At 37.4% G+C, this 25,730-nt stretch overlaps 1 protein-coding gene across 4 annotated transcripts in view; it reads right to left on the bottom strand.

The window, feature by feature from the left end:
- EFNA5 (ephrin A5) overlaps nt 1–25,730 on the bottom strand; it is a 207,830-nt gene that overhangs the window by 10,634 nt on the left and 171,466 nt on the right. The gene's annotated exons all lie outside the window — the stretch shown is intronic.

Raw genomic sequence — 25,730 nt, 5'->3', positions numbered from 1 at the left:
AAGGTCTAGTGGCAGCACCTACTTATTTTCCAGAAAAAAGTGCTGTTGTGAAAACTTCCTTTCTATAACCTTTCTTGCCTCAAAATACAAGATAATAGGGAAATATGCCTGCCTGTCACCACAGACTAGTATCTCTTGAGCATTGTCTGCCAATATTTACACACTGGTAAGTTTCCTCAATATCTGCAATTCTGAGATTGTACATTGGCCCACAATTCACCATACACAACCAAGCAACTTGACTTGGGCATGAAGATTTTCACTTGTGAAAGACCATTCACATTTTTTTTCTTGAAAGCTCCTCAAGAAATATTGCTAAAAATATTACCTGAAGCACTGCAGAGTAGTTTTTATTTCATTGCATTCAAAATCTATGTATTAGGGCAAAATGAGTTGCATTTTGCATTAAATGGCCACTACTGCAAAAGATGACTGCACTGACAAGATGTTAGCTTCTTCTGCTTATCTTCATTTCATTCATTTTTATAAATTCTGTCCCTGTGTGTGACAAACAACTAAAGTGATTTATACACAGACATATGAATCTTCATGTTAAGCTCACACCTGAATGGCTCCTCAATTAAATTAAAATAAATTTCCTAAATCTTCAATTATGTGCTTGCTGGGCAGGCATCAGATTTTTCCTAGAACTTACCAAGAAGAACTAGCAAATTCAGTAGAAACACAAAAAAAGGAACAAAGAATCTAATACAGCTCATGTTGTGATTTTGCATCTTGAAAGTCCTTGAAAAATTGTTCTCTTTTAGTCCTTCTTTACTCAAAAGACAAAAGTATGTAGGAATGATGCTCTCCCTCCACAAGGCCAAGCAGTTAAGAGTTAACACCTGGCTTTGACAGTAGCATCTTACTAAGCCAGAAAATTTCCCTCTATTGACATTTACAGTAACTGGAATATTATTTAGGGCACAATATTTGCACTTTGTGGCTATCTTCAGAAAAGTGTGTCCTTTCGGTGGCCCTCATGGAATATATGCAACTGGCTAAATGCTTTGTTAAGACTAAACGGGCAGTTGGTAAATTTCTCAAAAGATAAGAATCCTATAGTCATTACCAAATTACTAGGATAGAGGTGAAAATCACATTTGCAAGATCAGACAAAACTGAATCCCAACAGTAAATTTATCACTGACTTTTTTTTCTGCCCAGAAATTATTTCAGAAGTGCATTATGGCACACATTTATTTAAAGGCAAGATTTTGCTTTGATGCTTGCTTGCTCTTGCTTATGTCCATAAAATAAGCATGTTTTGTTTATTTAAACTGCTGTTTATCAGAATACTCTGTTAGTCAGCGACTAACTAGAATAGCACTGAGTAGCTAGGATAGCTAGGAGCTAAAAATATCCCATTTGGAAACAAAATCTAGTCTTTCTGGAAAAATAGAAAATTAATGCTTTGTACTCTAAAGTTCATATGTGCACATAATATTTGGACACACTTAGAAGCAAGTAACAGCTAGTGATTTGCCATATTCTTTGGAAGAAAAATATTAAAATCCATTCACTATTGAAATATTTTCCACCAGTCTTTAAACTGGCTTGCAACTGTAGTGTATATAATGAAGAATTGTCCTATGGCAACCATAACAGTTGCACTTAAATCATCATTCCAGAAACTGACACCGTTTTAGTGAGAAATATGAAAAAGTGCTTTTATTCTTTCCAGAGATATTATGTATTGTCAATGTTTGCCATAAACTCAGAAAGATTCCTCTTTAATCAGTGTTTTACACCTTCAGAAGGAATAATAATGACTACCAAAAAAAATCAAGTATCATTTTTCAGCACTTCCATCTTCCTTAACAACCATGACCATGGTGGTGAAGAGATACATTGCAACCTCTTTGCCTTCCTGAGAAACTAAGTGCTGTTTGCCAAGATGCATGACTGCAATCAATTTTTTTCTTCCTTTCTTTTTCTTCCTCCCTGCCTCCTCTTCCTTTCTCCCTTTCATCTTAAAAGAAAAAATATACACCAATGGCAGTTTTTGTTTTGAGACCAGATGTATCACCCATTGGAAAGAGGCAGGAAAGGAGAAAGAGAACTGCTCCTTGTCAACTGGGATCTGTGAAAGCTGCTTCTCAGGTAAACCATTGCTGTTGTTACTCTATTCCACTGAAATTAGCTACAGTATAAGAAAATATGTCCCTTCTAGGTGGTACAACGAGAAATTTCACTTTCCTTCCTGAACAAAATCAGGTTAGCCCCTAAGGCTTTGCTATAAGGCTTTTATATTTGCCCATTTTAAAGGTGATATTAGCCATAAAATAGAAGCCAGTTCTGAGAGCAGAAAGACTCTGGTGCTAATGGAACCTGTCCCAAGTAACACTTTCGATTTCAAAAGCTAGAATTCCCAAGGGGGAAAAAAAGGCAATTGAATCCTTGCTGCAAAACAAAAAAGAAACCTTTGAAAAAACTACCTTATTAGGAGCAATATAGGTGATATCCACTTGTTTTATCATGTATGATATTAGACTATAAAAGATCTTACTGGTTTAGTTTGTGTCAGGAAGAATCACAATTGAAAACTGAAGAGGAGCTCTGAAGTGTTGCAAGTTCCTACACATCATTATGATTCCTGTGATACTTTCCACCTCCCCTGCCCTACCTCACCTTTACCAGCAACTTCATGAAAATCTCTTGGATCTCTCTCTTAAAGAAAATGTTTTAGACTTCATGGTTACACAAGGACTTGGGGTGAGAAGAAAGTGAACACAAAGACATGTAGTTAGAGAAAAGTGAACACTAAAATCCCCCTGAAATCACATGATACATGAAAACATCTCAATGATTATAAAAATAACCAGTTTGGTCTCTTCATTATTTTTTTAAATAGGAAAATTCCACAATTGAGGAGAAATTGAAGTCATGAGCTCTGTATTATTCTGAAGAAAATTCCATCTACATTAGTTGAACTAGGAAAAAAAACATACAATGAACTACTGCACACAGGACTAGGTCCAAGCTGGATCCAAAAATGGCCTATAAAGACAAATCAGATGGGAAAATTTCTCATCTCTGAACCACTTCTGGTTACCATTTTATATCCTGTAAGGAAAGGAAAGAGAGAGATGAAAATTATTCTCTCCTCATCTAGAGCCAAACCATAAATATTTCAGTATTTGCTAGCTACATTTAAATATAAAAAAAATTATACAACTCCCTGTCCCTCATCTCACTCCTAAGTAGTTCTCGGCTAGAACACACATGGTACATTATTAATAGATAAGATATAAATAACAGGTTAGGTTCTTCCTCAGCCTGGTAACAATTAGCAGAGTTATTCAATGACTGCAGAAAGGTGCAGATAGAGAACAAAAAAGTAACATATACAGAAAACAGTTAGCCAGTTCAATTTACTACCATAAATCCCAAAAACTCATTAAAGGAATCATCAAGATATGGACCAATCAGCATATAAAATAAGCTAATTAAAATGTAAATGTAGAAAAATAAATAAATTAAAATTTTGAAAGTAACTTGGTTATCAGGACCTGCTATTGATGTGACAAAAGCTGTAATTATTTGCGTTCCGAAGAGAGGCAGCAGTTTGGCTGGCAAATACCTGAGGCTAAGTTTCTAACCTAAAAGCAAGTTATCAGAATGTCACATTTAAAGTGTTTCAACCATCCTATTTACTGATATTTACATGTCGTTACCTCTGCTCACCTCCTCACTCATTCTTAACTTTCTAATTACAGGCTTTCACTTTTCCCTAAAATGCAAGTCCTGATATAGAGAAAAAAGGGAATCACAAATGCAGTTCAAATCCTCCTTTAGAACTACAATGACATTTAACATTCATGGCACAAGCCACTGTGGGCCTTATTAGACAGGGAAACTGGTTCAGTTGGAAATATCATTCCATTAATCTAAGGCACTCCGAGACCACTTTTGTTTAGAATGGGGGGACATCAGTAAAGAGCATCCTTCCCGCATGCAGAAACACAACACCCTCACTGTGCCTCTGCAGATACTCTGCAGATGGCAATTCTCTTACTATTTTGTATTTCAATTTCTATTACCAGTTCACTTGGAGTATTCTCTGAAGGATTATAAACCACAGTTTGTGAAACACAGGAGACATGTCTGTTCTGATTGCATTTTTGAGAAACCTGATGAATGTTTTGTTCTGCTCTCTGCTAGGAAGTCCAGCAACAGGGTCTCCTCAAAGGGAAGAACTGAGAAATAATGATGAGATCTCACCTCAATTCATTGCAGATGTATTATTACCAGCACCCTCTTTTACACAAACTCTGGTACTGATAAGTGCTTCCCAGCCACAACCACTGAACATGGTATTGGTATTGAAGTATTGTTTCAGACTGGGAAGCCAATAGAGGATTAATTCTGAACTTCCCAGCACAACAAATCGAGACGCCACATGCATACAGCTTAAGTAAACACACTAACACTGCCCAGTCAAAAGGGTTGCACGTATAACTTCTGTAATCACCTGGAGAAACACCTCAAAGAGAGAATCTGCAGTAACCCACTACACAGCATGCTGGGTGTTGTAGATTGGAAACTTAAGTTTACACAGTCCTTGCACTCTCTTAGGCCTGTAAGTTACAGACAATCTCTTCAGGAGAAAATATTTATAGCTGTGATTTGCCTCTAGCACTTTTAGGCACAACAGCACTCCCATTAGTCAAATCCAATACCCAGATAACCTTATGCGACCTGCAAATCTTAACTCCACCAACCTGAAGTATGTTAACATCCAGTATCCTGTATCAGCTACAGAGCTTTAGAAAGTTTTATTTTTAAGAAGAGTCATCCGCTTCTTTCTTTGTACAGAAATGAGTATGTGTGAGAGCATTAAAAATGCAGTTTTCCATTACGATTGCCACAGGCAATATTTCTCAATTTGTGCAAGTCAGAAGGAAAAAATAGCCTATTAGTTGTTAGAAGAGCTCAGCCTTTCCCCTGTAGGTTTTCATGTGATTTACCAGACAACACAAATGTATGCAAATTAGCCAGGTAAATGCAGAATTAGTTATTAATATTCTTCTCACAGTTTAGATTGAAAAAAAGTTACAAATTTGCATAAATGGTACAACTGAAAAAGTCAGCTAGAATTAAATCAATCAATAAAGCACTCCTCTGTGTGCATGCATGAAGTAAACCTGTACGTAAGGACAATAAAGAATTTTTCAAAATTATTAATCAAAAAAGAAGTTATTTGAAAAGATTTATAGGTAATTTTCTCCTGTACTTGTTTAAACAAAAAAGTATTTAAAAATAGATGAATACTGGTCCTACAGAAACCACTTCTTTCACCAATACTTTAGTTTAAATTAAAAGTCTTTGCATGCCTGGTCTTTCATTCCAACCCACCAGCAAAACTTTGTTCTGTTAGCACACATGTGACTCCATTCTGAGAAAAAACATTGAATGACCATGACTTAGTCATTCTTCAGACCTAATAATTAAGCACAATTCCTCAATAAATCATGACTAAACTTGCTGGTAGCTTTGTTACAGCCAATTCTACCATCTCTGTATTTAGTAATAACCAAGATGAGAACACAAAAAAAAAAATTACTGAGCAACTTAAGGATTCAGAAATCTCAGGCCAACACAGAGACAATCTAAACTGAAAAACCCCTTGACCCAGGACTGCCAACAACACTCATAAACTAAAAAAAAAAATTACTTGAAATAGAAACTAAATAAATGAACAAACAAGCACGACAGTTGACAGCTAATACTGCCCACGGCTTAATACAAGCAAAAGTACTGTAGATACTAGCATTTCCAATTGTGTATTTTAAACCCCACACCATTAATAGGACACCTAATACAAATGCATATTTTGCACCACTCTTGCATTCTCAACTACATCTGTATGAAGTGAAGGTAAAAGCACAGCACAAAAATTTCATTTTTGCACTGATCTCTGTATGTGTGTGGATACACGCCTACACACATACACAGACTTATATTCTGCATTTCACCCAAAATATAAATGACAAAGTGTGTAGCATGGAGGAAAAGACTTGATAAAAGCCACGTCCATGATAAACAGATTGTGAAATGCTATGTTTCTTTCCTAATGTCTTATACATAATTTGCACTGGCATTGCACTGTGTAAACACACTGGATTATTATGGCCTATCTCACAAATGAATATATTTTTCAGACCTACTAAAAATAACCTAGCAAATGGAAATGAGTTGCAAGACAAATGCTATTTTAGTGAGAGTTCTTGGAAGAAAGTAACACAGAGTTACTGTTTCTGCACTTAATGCTGAATTAACTGTCCCATTGCAACTACTTGGCCAGGAGTGATATAATTTTTCTTGCATTTTTTGATCCACTGCAGCTTATATATATGGTTGAAGGCTGCAGAGACTGAAAATATGTTTCATATCAAAGTCATACCAAAAAAATCAAGCCATGTGTGTTAAGAGATGTAAACCTTGGACTTCAAGTTTTATTAAGCCATTTGTTTAGTGTTTCCTCTTAGCATGGTCTAGCCCTATGTCTCTCTCAGGAAGGTCCCTTTTCTCCTCTAAGGGGAGATTTACTATCAAGCCTTGTCTGTTGCTGACCTGGCTGGTGTACTGGAGTCAGACTTTTTTAGTGCAGAATATCAAAGCAACCCAAGCACAGCTCTTCAGTGCTGGACACCACCAGAGGTGAGCAGCAGCTAAGGGCTCATATGAGGCATCACTTTGAATACAGTCCAAAGGCTTTTTATAGTCATACTTTTATCATCTGTCCTCCCAAGTCACTGAGTCCAGTTGAGTTCAGGAAAACCTCAGTGCAGGGCAGCCTGTACCCTTTACACCTTCAAGAGTCCGACAAAACAGATATTTCAGATGCTGCAAAATCCAACCCTGCCTGCATTGTTCCTCTGAACTGAGCATTGAACCAGTAAGAAATCAAGGCTCAAAGTTCTTTGCAAAGACTTTTTGCTTTTTTCATAAAAGCAAGAACATTTATGTTTAGAGTGAAGCTGTCATCTAGCTGCAGCTTGAGCTTCTCAGAGAATCAGTTTTACTTCTGTGGTATTTCTCTCATTAAAAAACAAACAAAGCTCAGCTGGAAATAAACGAAAGCATATTTTACTTTAAATGGACTTTTAGTTGCATGTATGTTCCTGTAAAATATAAGGAGGTAGGAATGAAAAATAGACCCTATTGTTGCTTCCACATGAAATATTTGCAGGAGTATCTTTCATATAAGAAGGTTCCTCTTTCATAAATGCAAACTGTATTACATACCTTAAAATAAGTGCTAGCATTTCTGCGCTAGCCCAATATAAATGACTGATGTCATGTTTTCTATTGCAACAAACCAACACTTATTAACTAGAATGAAATAAAAACCTCAGATCTCATTACTGATTTCTGTGGCATTAACAAAGCCAAATACAGTTATTGTACTACATTAAGACTGTATTAGAGCAAATTGCAAATAAAACAAGTTAATACTATCAAATAAAGCACTTAGAGAAAAATATATCCTCCTCTTACTTTCCATAAGCTCTTTTGTACTTTGATTTTCCGTTGGTATCACTAGGAATAAAATGGTTTTCTTCAAGCAGGCTATCCATTTTGCTAATTTCCATCTCTAAGAACTAGACATAAGTAAATCCTTTGAAGAGACATTATAGTCTTGTTAGTAAAGCAAAGAAAGTAAAGATCTTTTTGATCTTTAAAGCAACATGTTCACCCACATGGAATTTGTGGGTATTGTATCATGTTACTAAACTCATATACTTTAATGGACTTCATATTATCCATTACTAGCTTTACCACTGCTGACACTATAATTAAAGCAGAGGGAAGGATTCTATTCTAGTCCATCTTCGTGGGGTTGCCACTATCTTCAAAATATTTAGAAAGTGTTCTATCTTTCCATGCTATACTTGTAAATTATGTCTCTCTATAAAACCAAAAAAAGTAATTATAAATGTATTTTTCTAGGGTTGTGAACACCTACATAGGCATGAAATGTTACTTTTGCTATTCACCTATGCAAAGTGTTTATGTCTTGTGGAGGAGGGAGAAGATATAAAGGTAGGAAAAGATCTTCAAGAAGTTTCAAGGGAAGTTTGGGAAAAAAGCACAAAATAGGGGTTGTATTTTGTTGGTTTTTAAATTTAAACCAAACAGTGAGAATAATGCAATTTTGAATGTGTTTGAGTTCACATGAAGGCCCCAAAGTCTGCAAACATGCTCCTTAGAGATAATACCTTTGCTCAAAAGATTTCAGAAAGGATTTTTCTCTTAGCGAAGTTCTAATAGCACCTTGGCACAAGCTTCACACAGATAAACCCAAATTTGTGCAGGATGGAAACCAGGTATGAATCAGGAAAGCTAAAATTTGGAAAACACATGATAGTCCAGTGTAATTTGAGCTCGTATCCTGACATGTCAGGATTCTCAGGGAAGAGACCTTTTTCTTCCTTATACCTACTACAGTGGGGTCCCAGGCCACAACTGACTACAGACACAACAGATGCCAGCACTGTGGTAATAACAGTACACCTTTATCCTGTGAATTCCCAGTTTGTTCAAGTCCTGCAGAGGACATGACTACTGAACATTCAATCATTCAATCATACAAGCCAGAAATTAATATCTAGTCCTTAGAATGGATATCAACCTTCAATTTGTGACCTTTACCATGAAAAATTCAGGAACGCATCCAGCTGAAGTTTTCTCTTTAGTCAAAATTTGTCCAGTGTATGAGGCAATAGCACTTTTATTTAAACATCTACATGCTTGCTTCTGTCTTTTACTTGTCTAGCCTATGTCCAATGCCACAGGTCTTACTCATGTTTTGAAATCCATATTTCAAAAAGTCAACTTATGTGAGAATAACCATAGGCTCTTCAAGGAGATCTTGTCAGGAATTTGACATGTCCCATCTATGCCAGAAAAGGACTGTAGTCTGTTGTTACTGTGACTGTGGGAAAGTCTAAGACACCCATGGGAGAGCTAACCTTTCATTTTATTCTGCCACAAATTATTTCCTTCTGCGCCTTTTTTTTTTTTTTTTAAGAATAATATATACCACAGGATGTTTAGCCCTATTCCCAATGATCATTCCCAGATGAACTCAAAATTAGACATATGTGTACACTTTTCCATAACTGCGACTTAAAAGCCCTGGTGGTTTGGAAACAATTTTAAAAACAATGAATACTGCATCAGACTTGAAACACACGGGTACCTCTTGAGCTTTTCTCCTCCTGAATGCTGTAACAACTGTTCTCAGAAGAGAGAACTCTACCTCTCTACCAGAAAAGGCCCTGTTTCACACTAACAACATGACCAAGCAGATTGGGAAATTCTTATCTCTATCTTCTATATGCTACTTCCTGATCTAAGCAAACACCACAGCACAGAAAGCTTATTTCTCTATTCTTTACATGTTAATCAGTTAAGGAACCAATATAACCAAACTGTTAGCAGTTTCTAATGGTGTTTTTCATATGTAGCTAATATAATATATATGGAAAACAATACAAGCAACTTACTGGAAAACACAAAACAACTTACTGGAAAACCTTGCTGACATTTATTTAACTTCAAAAGAGATGGACAAAAATTCTGCCAAATTAAGTTCTCTCAACCACGCAAGTGTCCATCATTGTTCAATTTAAGTGTCTGTAATCTACTGTGTGTGGTGTCTCCACTCCTCAGAGTGCAAAGAGCTCAAGCCTCATGTCACTAGGGTAGCCCTGCCAGTCCCTATCCCACTTTCTGTGATCATGAAGATCCACTTACATTTGCATCTCAGCTCCAAGGTAATCTACTGAATATAGTTCTGGTAGCTTGGCAGGGTTTCATGACAGTGTGCACCAGTTGCTTCTTTCCTCTCACGTTTAAAAGATGGTTCCATGCCCTGAGTTTCTTCAAAAGAAATCTGGATACACTGCCATTTACCCTAGTTAGGAAAAGAGTAATTGAAATTCATGAATTTTGTCCCTGAGTTATTGCAGCTAAACCTTCAGAAACTCAGAAACTGACAATGAGACAAACAAAAAAATCCAAGTCTGAGATCACATCTCTCACTTAGGGGTGTGGGGAAGCATCATATATGCAAATACATATGTGTCATCTGATCTGGAGTCTTCAACAGCAAGGGTAGCAGATGCTTTCATACATATCTATGAATTATACAATATGGTATTGTTGGCTTAAAGGACAAACAGACCCCTGAGTATGCCTACGCAGATGCTGCAGTATCAGCTAAAGCAGGCCAGGCATGCCTGCTGCTTGCCCATCCCACTCTGACAGCTGCCTCAGGCACCAGGCATCCCAGAGCGTAGAGGGGTGTGGACTCCAGGACACCCCAGCACAACATCCAACCAGGACAATGGTAAACCTGGGTGCCTCAAGGCCTCTTCCAGAAACTGCATTCCCAGAACCAATGACACAGAAGGTTTGTTCTTGTTCTGTGCTCCTAGTAAATTTTTAAGATCTCTATAAACTTCCAGTTCATCTCTTAGGGGTCACTGAATAACTTGTTCTTTAGCCAAGTAAAAGTGCTTGTGGTATACTCCTGCATTTTTCTCTTCTGCCCTTGTCAAATATCCTGCAGAGACAAGAATATTTTTTCTTGGATCAAGATGGATTTTTTTTTCCTGAAAACCCACAAGGTGTGTAATCAAAGCTGGCACTGGAGCATCCTAATTATGAAACCCAGCAAGGAACTTTCACACACATTTTGTGGACTTCAGATTTCTTGTTCACAGAATATTTTTTCTGAGAAAGAAGAGATCATGAGAAAAGTTCAGGAGACAGAACCCAGACTGGCAGTAAATAATTTTTCACTTCTGCCTTTAATACCATGGTCAAATTAAGAAAAATTGATATTGTATTTGTAACATGTATTTTTGAGAAAACATCCTGAACTCGTTAGACATAGAACTCACATGGGGTGGGGGTGGACAATGAATGTGGGAGGGAGGAGGACTTATGTTTTTGTTTTGTTTTATTCAGAAGAAACATGCATCTTCATAAAATCATAGAATGCTTTAGGTTGGAAGTGACCTTTAAATATCATCTGATTCCACTCTCACCACCACCCCTCCATGGGCAGGGATATCTTTCACCAGACCAGGCTGCTCAAAGCCCCATCCAACCTGGCCTTGATCACCTCCAGCAATATCCACAACTTCTCTGGCCAACTTTTTCCAGTGCCCCACCACTCCCTCTGGGTGAAGAGTTTTCTCCTAACATCTAATCTAAACTTACTCTCTTTAATTTAAAACATTTCCCGCTTGTTAGGACACTATATCCACTTGTAAAAAGTCCCTCTCGCCTTTGCTACAGGCCCTCTCTAGGTACTGGAAGGCTGCTGTAAGGGCTCCCTCCAGCCTTCTCCAGCCTGAACTACCCCTGCTCTCTCACAGGTGAGGTGCTCCAGGCCCCTTGATCATCTCTGTGGCCTCTTTTGGAATTACTCCAACATATCCTTCTCATGTTGCAGGCCACAGAGCTGGACACAGTACTCCACATGGGATCTTTCCAGCATGGAGAAGAGGAGAAGAATCACTTTCCTAAACCTGGTGGCCATGCTTCTTATGGTGAACCCAGGAAACAACTGGCTTTCTGGGCTGCAAGCATACATTGCTGGGTCATGTTGAACTTCTTATCAACCATCACTCCCAAGTCCTTCTACTCAGGGATGCTCTCAAATCCGTGACTGTATTTGTGCTGGGAATTTTCCTGACCCAGGTGCAGGCCCTTGCACTTGGCCTTGTTGAATGTCATGATGTTGGCACAGTCCCCCTTTAGGCCTGTCACAGTCCCTCTAGATGGCATCCCTTCCCTCAAGACCATCAGCTGCAGGTGTCATCTGCAAAGGTGCTGAGGCTGCTCAGGCCCCACTCTCTGTGTCACTGACAAAGATGTTAAACAGCCCCTGTCCCAACACTGAGCCCCAAGGAACACTGCTTGCCCCTGGTCTCCACCTGGATATCAGAGCCCTTGAAACAGAGCTAGAGAAAAATAGCAGATCTGAACCGTTATCAGTGCTAGCTGCTCTCTGCTGAGCTGAAGTGACCATTTTCAGATCCTTTCAATCTGTGGTGAAAAGATCATTACCATGCTAGTCCCGGGAAGTCAGTTCACCTGCAAGTAAGCTCCTTTGTTATGAATATGGAATAGATGGAACCAAATCTATCTGCTCCATAGGAACAAAAACACTTACAACCTAGCTCTCTCTATTAAAGACTCTACTTAGCTCCTTTATAGCACTGGCTTTCTGTGCACTGCTGTGAGGTTTTGACTTTATAGAAAAAGGCACTTCATAAAAGCAATAGTTCTTAGTCCTAAACCAAAAGCAGCCTAAGAACAGTAGAAGATGAATGCTGTGTTTAACCCGCATGGCTCCTTGGAGATATGCAAATATTCAATTACTATTTTTTAAAGCTACAAAAAGGATTCTTTCTAAGGAGGAAAGCCAGCCATATGTTGCAAAGGTTGTGCATCAATGGCAGTGAAATACATAGACAGTAATAGGCTACTTACTCTAATAAAGGTTGAATCTATGTTATTGCAAAAAATAACATGGATTCTTATTGCAGATGTGTAACTGTGGATCACGATGACACTTCTGCAAAGAAATCTGTATCAGTCTTTCAAAAATTGACCTTTTTTGGCAGGAGACAAAACACCAGGTCCCTATGAATACAAGAAAAGATTTAATGTGTCAATTTATCTCCAAATACTGCACCATATAGGACTCTAAGACTTTAATAGAAACTATATCAATATTACAATTAACTCTGCAAACTGAAAAAATGCACAAACAGTAGGTGAAATTGACGGATTTACTTACTGACTCTGCTCATTAAGCAAGTACTTGTAAAGGATCTGTCACTTCTCTTACCATCAGAACAATGACAAAAGCTTATTCCTAACCACACATACACTTAGATATTGTTTACATCAACTTCTTATAAAAACTCATACAGTGAAAGTCAGAGGCCTCCTTTAGACACAGGTTAATATTTTAATACATTTACTATCTGGCTGCTTTTACAGAATAATTGAAGTAAGGATTTCTGTGGCAGAATCCTTTGATTCTGAATAAAACAAGTCTTCAAGCAAACCTCCCCCCCACCAGCAAAGGCACAGCTTGCCTGAAGTCATAACCTTTGTTGGTGAAAGGGAACTGGCCTTGAAACAGATCATGAAGCAGATGTTTTATGCCAAATCAGAGTCTAGGGATACACAGGCTACTGCAAATAAAACTCTTCTCCTGTCTGTTCAGTCATTTCAATTCTCTGCAGCGTGAAATATGAAGTTGCCAACAAGCGGCCAGTGCACTATGCAGCACAGCAGGGAGAGCAAGTGCCACAGATGCACCAAGGGCTGGAAAACTCCTTCATTAGCTCTGCTTTTGAGCCCAAGCCTGAGCAGTGACACACAGGCCATCCAAAGAAAGGCGATGGTGCTTGTAAAGACAAGTTTCAATCAGGTCCAATTATAGAAATTTTGTGCACTTGCTTCGGGGAGAAGGAGTCTTATATGGCTGTGCCACAGGTCACGGTCAGTAGTGGCTCACAAAAAATGTGGGGTCTTTGAATTATTTTCTTAAAAATTTTCGTGCCTAAGGCACGCGAGCTGACAAAATACCCATCTACAGGCTCACAAAAAAAATCCCATCAGCTTAATGTCTGATTCAGGGTTCTGCTGAACAATTTGTGACAGAAGACCTACAGGACAGCCTGTTGTTAAAGCAGTGGGCTCCCTCCACACCAGGAGAACGTACAAGCCCTGCTGCCACCACCTCTGTGGAGGTGGCCCTTGAGCAAAAGGCCAAGACAGGGCAGTATTCCAGCTCCTTCTACTACTGGTCCTTCCATCTAAATATTTCTATCTGATTAAAGTGTTACCTGTCTAGAGACTCATACGCTAGAGAGATAGATGTTTAAAATCTATTTTTAAGACTTTTTTTCTTCTTAAAAGAGACCTTGTACTTTCAAGTCAGTTTCCATCCACATCAACATTACAATGACTCTTCTATGTGTTTCTAAGTTAAGAGATGCACTTTGTGTTGAAATGAAGGAATAGCTAACAACACAAGAAATCTTAGTCCTTGATTATGGCAGATCAGAAATGGGGCTCGAGTTGATGATAATATTGTATTTCCACTTAAAACACACAAACAATACAAAAAAACTGGTAAAAATACAAACATACAATCCAAAAGAACCTACTGACAAGCTTTCAAGATGTTTACAATCCACAACAGAAAACACATCTTCGGAAGAACTCTGGGCTTCATGTGCACAACATTTTAGAAATCAGGCCAACTATTTAGATACCTAAGTGACAGCTAAGTACTTCTAAAATTATGACTCAAATTGGCAGCGTTAAACACTTCTGACAGATGGCCCATGATGAAAACTATTTCTTTTACCTACTTTGGACTGCGATCAAGACTAGAGTAGAGGACACATATGTGGAATTTATACCAAAAGAATTACAGAAACTGCATCTACCCTGGCTTTACGTGGTGGGTTTAGTTGAGTTGGGATTTTTTTTCTTTGTTTTACTTTGGTTTATTTTGTTGCTGTTTTTTTCTTTTAATTATGTGTTCAGGTGTATTTCAGATCAGTGTCCTAAAGTCTAGATAGAGTCCACTTAAGTACAGATGCACCAAAACCAATGTCATTTTCTGAGGTTCAAGTCAAAATAGAACATGAATATCGAAACATCTGTATGCACCATTGTCAGAATTTTTTTTCAGAAGCCCAGTTAAAAGAAATAAAAATAATATATATTTTTTGTATCCAATATACATACACAATCTCTATTTTCTTTTCAAATCGGAAGTAAAACTGTCAGTAGGAATTTATGCCTATAAAATCAAAAATCTGTTTCTTCATGAAAGGGCACAGAAAAAAAATTAACACTTTTTAGTCTTTTGTCCCTCCTTGCCTCACAGATAGTTATCATTTCAGAATCTGCTTTATTTGGCCTAAAATACATTTTATTAAGAGCTAAGGCAATTTCATGGGACTTTCTGTTACTGTTTTATTTGTGTGTCCTTCATTGCTGGTTGGTTTTGGGTTGTTTTTGTTGTTTGGGTTTTTTTAAGAATGTGCATGTGCTTATAATTTCGCCCCATATTTATAAGAGTGAAGTAAATTAACATGTATATATTAATACACAGAATATCATATGCTGTTCACAAGCACTTTGAGGAAACAAAGTGCTGTATTCACACATATACTAGGACTGTAACTTTAATTTACATTTCTAAAGCAAAATGTTTCTCATTCTCCCAGTCAATACAGTTCCAAAAAAATTTCCTTCCTTTTCTTTCCACAACTTTAATGAGGCAGCAGGTTTCCTAAAATATTAATTTTTGGATTAAGATTATATTTCACTCAAAATATTCTGTGGTCCACTGAAATGAAAAAGTCCTAGGGAGAAATATCTCTTCTCAGCTAGATTAGCATATTAAGAAATATTCTCCCTAGGCAGTCCTTTATAAGGGCTTTCCCCAACTCTTAATGTACATATTTTCAAATTAATCCACAATTTGGTTAGAAGCAATGCTATTTTCTCTGATAAGAACAAGCAGTTGGCGTTTCCAGCTGGGGAAACACTAGCTCAAGGGTCTGGGAACCTCAAATCACAGCAGACACTGACCACTGCAGGTAACTGCAAAGCCACTGAAGAATTCACTTTGTCCTTCAATTAAGAAGGCAGAAATAGCATGGTATGACAGGTAGTTGGGTAAACTCCAGGGAAAATGAACATTTTATATTTTGGATCCCAAATATTTGGGTGGCAAACTTTTTAAGAAGTTTACATAACTCCTTAAGGAATCTGGATCTTATCTTGCAGAGATTGGGTCCTGCCATTTTCTTCAACAGGACAGATTTCAGTGGGAATGTCTCTCTCTGAGGCACATTGATTACCACATTTGTAACCAAGAAGGGAAAGAGAACTAAGCACAGAGAGGAAGTAAAGCTAAAGACAGACACAGCTCTACCCCAAGAAGTGTCACAAACAGTCTCCTACCTAAAATAGGGCTAAATTAATCTTTAATTTTGTTTTCATTTTGTGAAGATGTGTAGTGATAGTGGTTATGCCACTTCAAGACAAGAAACAATAGCTGGTCAGATCAGCGCACAGAGAATGATAATCTATAATAATCTTCACTGGTATTTAATATTACAAATATCTTGCGCTTGTTAAAACATCTTAGTTTGTGAAAATTAGCATTTTTATAATCACAACAGTTATAACCTTTAACACATAAAAATTATTTTTGTCAGAGATCTAACCAATATCTCCCAGAGATGTTGTGGAGTCTCCTTTACTGGAGATATTCAAGAACCAACTGGACTCCATCCTGTTTCATGTTCTCTGGGATGATCCTGTAGAGGAGTGAGGCTGGACCAGATGAACCACTGTGTTCCCTTCCAACCTTATCCTTTCTGAGATTCTGTGGCTCTATAAAATGACACTGTTTTATATTATAATTGCGTAAGTATACACGTATATATACACACATATGTGTGTATATCCATACACACACACATGCTAAATTCATGGTAAATATAGGGAAAAAGGTCATTCAGTTGAGAAGAAAATGTTGTTACAAATATTTAGTCTTTTTGGAAGAACAGTATCTCTAAGACAACACATCCTTAGGTAAAAAAATCTAGTAACAGGTCCTATGCTTATATTAAGCCAGGAAGATAATCAAGTGTTCAGACCCAGCATATTCATCAGCTGCCCCATACTGATTTTGGGGAAAGAGAGTGCACATTAATGCCGTGACACAAGATTTCAAAACCTCCATGGATCAGAATCATCTCTTTATGTTTGAGGTTGAACAGAAGCCTTCCCTATTACATTTACTATTAGCCACAGGAAGTTTCTCAGGGGAATAGTACTACCTCTACTGATTTTATCATGCCCTTTTCTTGTGAAATATTTCACTGAAAATAATTGGAACCTAATGATGCTTCAGAAAAGTCTCTACACGAAAGAAAGAAATAATAGGAAGAAATGTTATGTTTGAGACGGTACTTTCTTTTCACCGGATCCTTAGACATCCAATGGGAGCTGTCAGAGCCACCAACCAATTAATTTTCTAATCTCTTTGTAATGAGTTTTTTTCTCCTTCGACCCTTGTTTGTCTCCTTTGTAGCAAACAAAAGATTTTTCATTTATGCTTTGATTGTCTCGATTTTACACCATCCTAAAATGCAAAAGTGGAAGCAAAAATGGAAATAACCATAACAGAATAAAATATAACATGGCTCTCTTTTAATACCCTAGAACATGATAAGCTCAAAAAGTAGTATGCTAGGAAATTGATTTTGCGTCGGAAACACGTGAAAGACTGAAGGTCATGTTGGCAGTCTGTCCTGCATTGCTGTTAAACCCTGAAATATTAATTTTGACCTCTTTCTTATCATACTAGTAATTTCTTCACACCCTGTACCAAGTTCATGGACTAATCCTACCGTGCTCTACAGAACTACTTGCAGAATATGAAGCGGTCACCTGTACTGCTTTTTCCTGGAGGACTCATGAAGCAATCTTAAGGAAAAAGAGGCATGATATGGGCAAAGAAAAAAGAAAGCATGAAGACAAAATGAACCAAAATGTGCTAAAACAGCAGGCAGACAGACTTCTCACTTCTCCTGTTGGAAATTTGGACTTGCCAAACAATTAAGAAATGTGGATCTGGTTTGTTTTTCAACCTCATTCTGCTTTGTCGATTAGCCTGTTTCTGTTCTTAAATGAATTACACCATCTTGTGTCTCCACTGTATAATTTTATCAAGGAGGTGACGAGTCATGCTGGCAGCGATGGTCTATGTTGAAGTGGAATGCATAGTAAAATACAATTTTCCTCAAATAAATTGCCAAAACTGTTAATCTTTATCTAAATGCCCATAATAACCGTTTTGTTCTCTGTGGCAGTTAGGGAAAAAAAAAGTCTTCCAAAAATCATTCTGGCAGCCAAGCTGCTTGTTCATAAAACCTGGAGAAACATTTGTGATTAATATAAATCACTAATTTCTCTTTTAATGCCTAAACGTGACAGTGACTAATTTACACAGTTTTGCTTGAGCTGCCACTGAGTATTTCAGGTGGGACCGGAAACAAAAAAATGCAGTTGCAATGCTGGTGTATGTTTCTATGGAAAGCTACCACAGGTGCAGGCACTACAGATGAGGAACCCTATCTCTGGCAATAACTTTCAACCACACTGGCTGATCTGCTTGGGCCTAAAATCACTTGGGACTAGGGGAAAGTGCCGGCAGTGAAACCGACCCAACACTCCCCCCTATTATAAGCTGGAAGTGGCGCATTTTGTGCAGACATGGAAGTGTGTAAAAACAGAGAGGGGGCTGTTGGTTTTGCTACCTAGTCAGTAGCACTTTTCAGTGCTGCAATGAAAGACTGCTAGATGACTCCTAATTTAATTTTGATACTCAGCATTGCAACAAAGCATGTGAGCTGGAACTTGGGTACTTTGCAGCACACCTCCAAGCAGCTGTCAAGGAGATGCTTCCAGCCTCAGAGGCAGCCTTGCACACATCATTCAAGTGAGAACCAGGTAAGAGAGGTTTCACACTGACACTGGTGAAAAATCAGTAATATCCATATTTTAAGGCTTCAGACAACTGGTTCGACAATTAATATCTATGTCTTGCTATAAATGTATTTAAAATGTATTCTTACATTAATTTGAAACTCCAGTAGCACTATAATTTACCTGCTTATACTGAACTGATAATAAAATAACTTTAGAAGTCTGGCAAAATACAAGAAAATTTCATAAAAGAGATTGCTAAACAGAAACCTACCCATATCAGTTGCTCATGTATGAACTACACAGCACTGTTATCATCATCATCCTCACTGGAACATACTTTTATTTCTTAAAAAACATGTTTTGCTTCTGAACCTCTCTCTGAGAAAGATATTTTGTACCTCACTGATATGCCTGTGGACTTCTGACCATGTCATTCCTCCCTTCTATTTTTTGATGTTGTTTACAGATAGAGCCTTAGGAAGTCAGATCCCAGCACCAAGAAGCACCAACAGGAACTGTGTGAATAACTTCATGCCCATGGGGAAAAAAAATCATGATTTATCTGTGCATCACTAACCAGAACCAAAGAGGGGTTGTTGCTAAGCCCTCTTCAAGAGCACAGGCTGCATTCTTTCACAGTCCTGAAGGTCCTGGACAAAGGCACTGCATTTAAGGCAGACAGCAAGCCCTGCTGCAGCTGCTGTTACAGATCCTGGCTTCAGTCCCAAAACGGGGCTCTGTGCTGTAGGATAACAGTGTAGTCTTCAATGCCTTACACCTGAACATCTCCTGCAAAATCTCAAAATATTAGAGAGAAGTAGTCCACATACAATTACAGGTATTGAGATAAAAGAAGGTGACCCAGTATTACCAAAAGCAGACGTGTCAAAAAAAACACTTAAAAAGAAACCCAAGATCATATCTTCACAATATCCTCACCTAAAACTCTTAAGACATAATGTATGTGAGTTAAGCTGTCCTGGTTTATTTTTGCCTGAACACATTTTGAACACCACTATGACTGAATTGTCAGGGCTCTTCAAATTGATTAATACATCTCCATTCTGATTATCCTTCAAATAATTAAGATCATTTCATCCCCAGAAGATCAGCAACAGCAATGTTATTCCCCAGATCCATCATAAGGAGCCCGGTTACATGTGTGTATAGAGCTATAGTACAAGTGAGATTTTGATACACCTTCAAGCCATTCTTAACTCCATAAAGTAGTGTTGTATCTAGCTTGCTATACCACTTGATACTTTAAATATTAAATATCCATGATGTAAAAGGAAAGCCAGGGAGACTTTAGAGGCAGTAAAAATCTCATTTGGCCAATAGTGTGGATGACCTACTGCTTTTCTGAGGGAAAGTAGAAACATCTGACAGGCTGAAAAGATTTTTCTGTAATTTTTCAGAATAAAGCATTTCTATGTGCTGGTAAATACTCTAGTGAAAAAAAATATTCATTCTACATAATTTATACTGACTTGCCAAGTATCTTGGAGATAGAAGTATTAACTGCATGTGCCATTTTGAGCCCAGAGTCCCAGTCACCTTGTCTGAAGGGTACACATTGCTTGGAAACAAGAAAGTTATTGAGAATTCTATAAAGTTTTCCTTTTTCACAGCCTCTTCTAATATCAGAGGGTTAGGTAGATTAGAAACAAATTTGCTTCTTTTAAATTTAAGTATTAAAGAAAATAGGGAGTTGAATGTTGAATATTGACTTGTGAAACAAGATCATCAGCCAATTGTTCAGCGTGTGGAAGCATTTTTTCATTGAGGGAGTTTGGCTTTGGTCTAGTGGTGGCAGGCATGCATATATAATCATGTTTGTATCATGACACATACAGTATCACCCAAGAAAGTGCTCCCTTGGTGATTTAGTCTGAGGAACAGGGAGGTTTAACATGCAGATGACATGGAGGCAATGAAGTACAACACTGCTATTCCAAATGTCACTGCTTTGCTATTTTCATTTCTGTTGGCATCTGCTCCATGTTACAAAATGCATACTTCCAATATAACAGCTCATTAAACACGTTTCAGTTTGCTCAGAAATCAAGTTAGAATACTGTTACAGAGTTATAAGTTCTCAGATAACTATTAATATTACTCTCCACTTCTATGAATCCTTTCATCCACAGAATCCATGTGCTTCAGCTTATTAATCTCATAACATTCCAGTGAAGTAACACTGCAATGAGTCTCACCCACCAACTAAGAGCAGCCACCTCTGAGATGTTAAGTTGTAGCTGTTGAACATCAAAACTAATTTAAAGTAAGGAATGATGAATAGTCCATCAGGATTTAAAGAGCTGTGAGCAATTAATTCAATTGTACTTCCAGCAGAACACTGAAATTTAAACAGTTACTTTTAAGAAAATTGCAATGGGATTTTTACAGGAATCACAAATGTAAAAAAGTACAGTCACCAGGAGGGAACATTTAGTCACCATTTGTCTTAAGGCAGGTGCCTCACACACAGATTCATCAAGTTCCTAATGCTCCCTAAAGGTCGTTTAATCAAGGTCTAACCAGTCTATCTTTCTAATGCTTGTGATTTGATGATCAGGTAGCATTCAATACATGCTTTATTTTTCTACAAAATGAACTGGCCTTTGTCAATAAGCTTAGATGAGAAAGAAAAAAAGATAGGGAAAAGAAAACCCTGTCATTCATTCTTTCTGTGGTCACTCCTTCACCATTTTAATGACAAAAATCAGTACTTCAGTAGAAAGTAATACATCACTGATCTTCACAGAAGGGTGACGACCTTACAAAATATGCTACAGACAATGTTCAGAGATGCAAGGGAAGTATAACCTCGCCTCTTTTATTTTTCTGTTGCTGTCAGGACCTTAACGACACTTCAATTTTTGAAGTATGTGAATCCAAACCTCCTTTTTTAAACTTGCTTTCTGAAAGACGTTATTCCCTTTGAAAAACTCAGGCAATAGAGACCACTGCTTCCATGGGTTCTCTCTTCATTTTCTTATATGGATTTCTCCCAAGTCCCAAATTATTCAACAGCTTTTAATGTTCCCTTTGAGGATTCTAAGAGCACAACCAACGTCAAAATCTATTAGACACTGGTGATTATTTCTTCTTTCTTTTAAGTAGGACCAGTACTTAATCTTTCTGATGCTTTCTAAGAGAAGCCAGTCCTTTAATCTACACACTAGGCTAAGCATGAATCCCCTTTAAAGGTCACCTTCCTTGTCTGTCTAATGTTATCACAAAAAATATTTTTTAAAGTACACATTTATCAAACCCTTTCGATTGCTTTGATTTCATTTAGAACATCTCAAGTGATTCTAGTAAACTGGCTATCAATGCAGGATTCGTAATCGAGTGGCAAGTCTGATCCCACTGCTGTCAAAGCAGCATCAGTGTTTATGTTGATTAGGACTAGACTGAAAGGTTAATGGGGAGCCTGGCAATAAAGAATGTTTATCCAAAAGAGAAGTGCAATTAACATGCTAAAAATGTTTGTGATTGTCTCAGCATCCTTTAATAATGTTCTTTAGTTAACCTTTATTTTTCAGTTTTTCGTGCAAACCAGGATATATACAAAGAGAGAATTCCAAAAGTGATCATGTTTTCAAAAAACATTGAGGAAATGTAAGTACCAGCACTACCCGAATTAACTACCACCTGTTGAATTGAAGACAGGCTGCCTTTTCACTTACTGAAAGACAAATCCCATCTTCACTTTCAACGCAAAATATATGCTATTTAGGTCAACCATTTGACAGATAGAAACAATTTTTAGTAAAAGTTTAGCCTACAAGTAAATAAAGTGACTTCACTCTTCCCAGTATAAGCTAAGTATGGTATGACAAGACTTAACCATCAATCTGCTCTACTCATTTCTCTAAAGCTCACAAAACTCTCTAAAGCTAAACTTTGCCCCAAGTCAAATCTTTGACTTTGACAGATTCAAGTATTTACAGATTCAAGATGGAAAAATATCCAAACCCGGTCTTTTAGAGCATGTAAGTAATTGGCATGAGAGGACAAAAAACCCAAAGAGTTTTCTGAAAAATTTTTTCATACAAGTCTCAGTGAAAAGATGACTGCTTATTAAGAAACCATATATTCTAAGTCCTGGATGATTTAAAAAAAAAGTAATTTCTAGAGTAATACCAGTTAAATATTACTGTGCTACCCTAGCTGGGATATGACAACAAAAGCATTGACTGGCTTCCTCTAAAAAAGTAAGTATTCTAAGTAATCTAACGGAACTGTTAGCCAAACTGCCTATAGTAACCTTTGATTGATTCTCATGATTCTCTTCAGGATGCACATGAATAGTCCCACTATTTTCTTTAAAATATCTCCTTTTCCAGCAGGAGTTTCCTCGGGTAAGTCAGGCTCAAAATCTGAGAAACAGTGTACTTATGCCCTCAGACAGCACCTCCTACCAAAAAACCTACAGTCAGCAGCATAAAGTGTTGTGCTGACGACACCAACTGGTTCTGACAAAGCAAGATTTCCAGGTTTATAGCAGGATGATAAAAAGAACGAGAGGCATAGTTTTTGGGGGGGGAGGGGCTCACTTTTATGTTTTCTGATAAGACAAAATTACAGTTCACAGTCTTTCTGTTCCTGGTCCCACTACATCAAACTAAAGCTCTAGCAAACGTGGAGATCCCTAAATCAAATAACCATCTTACAGTGAGTTGTGCCTCTTCATGCAAAACATTGATATCCACTAATATTAAGCTGGTGCTCGAGCAAGAGCAACGAGACCTATGCAGCTATTTAATATCATTCTTTTCTGAGCACATGAAAAATACTTGTTTTAGTAACTGTTAATCAATTACAATGTAAAGATTTCTCAGTAGTTTTTCTCCCATATAGTATCACAGGCTATTAAACCTTGCCTCTGCAAAGTTATCTTTCTTAATTCTTGCTATGCTGAGCCCAATCCTAAAAGAACAATAGCAAGCTGGCAATCTGGAAGCTTCCAGGGTCTTAGTCATATTGTCAGGTCTGTGCTAATTTCCATGAAAAGTGAACACTGCACTTCCTACGTTAACTGCTGGTTTATACAGGGATATGTACAGTTCTTCCCTGTGAGTTAAGACTATTAAATTCTGTGAATAATCCTTCATTAAAAATAAATCCATAAACGTCCAGCAGTAGCTGCCAGCACTGGTAGTTTCAAGTCCTGTTGCATCCCCAGATATTCAGTGGCTAAGACACCTGGGAGAGCATTTCAGTACAAATTCTACCACAAACATTCCAGATGGATAGCAGTGAATACGCACAAGGCAAGTCAATGATAATAATTTGAATTATGCTTACATATTGAGATAAAAAGACAGTAACCTTCCCAAAAATCAACCTGATCATGAAACATGGAATTATGCAGGACAGAAAAATTGATAGAGAATTGTAGGAGAGACTAAAGAAAAGTAATAGCACAAAAAACCACTCAACTCTTAACCACTCACAAAACATGGTAGAAGGGGGAAAACAGAGCAAGTTTAGCTTAACTGTCATCAGGGACTGCTACTGGCTCAACAAGATCTCAGTTAGGCACTTTATTAATACAACAAGCTAACCACCTAATTAATAGGCAGAAGTAAGAGGTGTAGGTATTAAACCACTTTTTTCTACTACTGTTTTTTCCTTAAAACCCTTAGAATCAGAGAAGCCTCCAGAATGATTGTCCAACCACCTGGCAGCTCTTAGAGAAAAATGACAGCAAGATTCAAACAGTTCCACAGGCTTTGGAAAATGGTGAAGACAACTTCAGAAACAGATGGAACCAGCTAACAGAAGACAGACAATTTTATATTAGAAATAATGCAAATCACAGGTTTTCCTATAGAAGAAGCAGCTACAACAGTCAGGATGGAACGTCATTTGAATAAGAACCCTCAGAATCAGAAATTTCAGGAAAAGAGGGAATTAGGTCAGAGAAGCAAGGATAATGGGGAACAAACAAAACCACCAAAAAAATCGAGGGAACAGGTAACGGCAGATTTCTTGGGAATATATTCTGTGAGAAAAAGGACTATAGGATGGTTAGACGTTATTAAGAAGCATATGTACAACTGAAAGAACAACTTCACAAACTGCTTCTTAATTTAGCCATAAACACATGAACTATTTAAAAATATTATTTATAACCATAATTAAATTAAAATCATAACAGCACCCTATCCTGATAGGGTCACAAGCAATACAATTTCACCACAGCTTTCTCAACTGACAATCAGTAGCTTCATGCAAATAAATGGTGGTAACAAAGGCACACTGATAATGACGCACTAAAGGCGAGACAAAAAAACAGCATAAGCACTTTGAAATAAAATAAGAAAGACACATGCAAGAGATCAAACTAGAAAGAAACAGCAGCAAAAAAAGGTCACACAAATAACACAAATAAATTACAGGTTTTTAACTTTTAACAGGATTTTTAAAACATGAAGGAGCTCTTTTCTCAAGAAGAATAGAAAAAAACCCCCACAAGTTATGTCTAGATATATAAAAAGTATAGCCTGCTAACTGCTAGCAAATATCATCAGAATCTCGTGGAGAACAGAAGAGCAGCAAGAGATCTGTGAATAAGAGCAAACCTACCTTGTTGTTCAGTATAAGCATATATAAATGAAAAGATTCACAGTGATCAAATGACTAAATAAACCGTACACATCAAATCTTGGAGGATATGATAAAAGTATCTATGGTATTTCATCCACAGATAACGATAAATCACTCAGTTCTCATCTGAAATAACTGGACTAATGACTCAGAGAAAAGCATATCCTACACCTTAATATTAGTAAAACTTTCGACAACACATCATTGTTTTCAAGAAAAGAACTATGTGCTCTAGTTTAAATAAAACAGAATAGCTTGGTTTGGCAAGTGAGGTCAGAATTCTTCAGTAATCTGTACCAGCCTGCTTCTAGCCACATCTTCCTTCTTTTTATTTCAACAGCCCTGATGCATACTTGCCAAATTGTCACTCACACTTTTACTTAAAACATTAATAAATTATCTGCAATTAAGTTAAAATAATGGAAATTATATGCTCATTTTGAAATATATAATTATGTAACATTATACATTTTGGGATTTTTTCCCTTCCTAGCTTTTGAGTTCATCTCACCTTGCACAATACCTCACCTTAACCTGAATACCAA

Source organism: Corvus hawaiiensis, chromosome Z, assembly GCF_020740725.1.
Source record: "Corvus hawaiiensis isolate bCorHaw1 chromosome Z, bCorHaw1.pri.cur, whole genome shotgun sequence".
NCBI lineage: Eukaryota > Metazoa > Chordata > Aves > Passeriformes > Corvidae > Corvus > Corvus hawaiiensis.
Note: the sequence above shows the minus strand (reverse complement) of the source record. Positions and strands in the feature narration are given on the sequence as shown.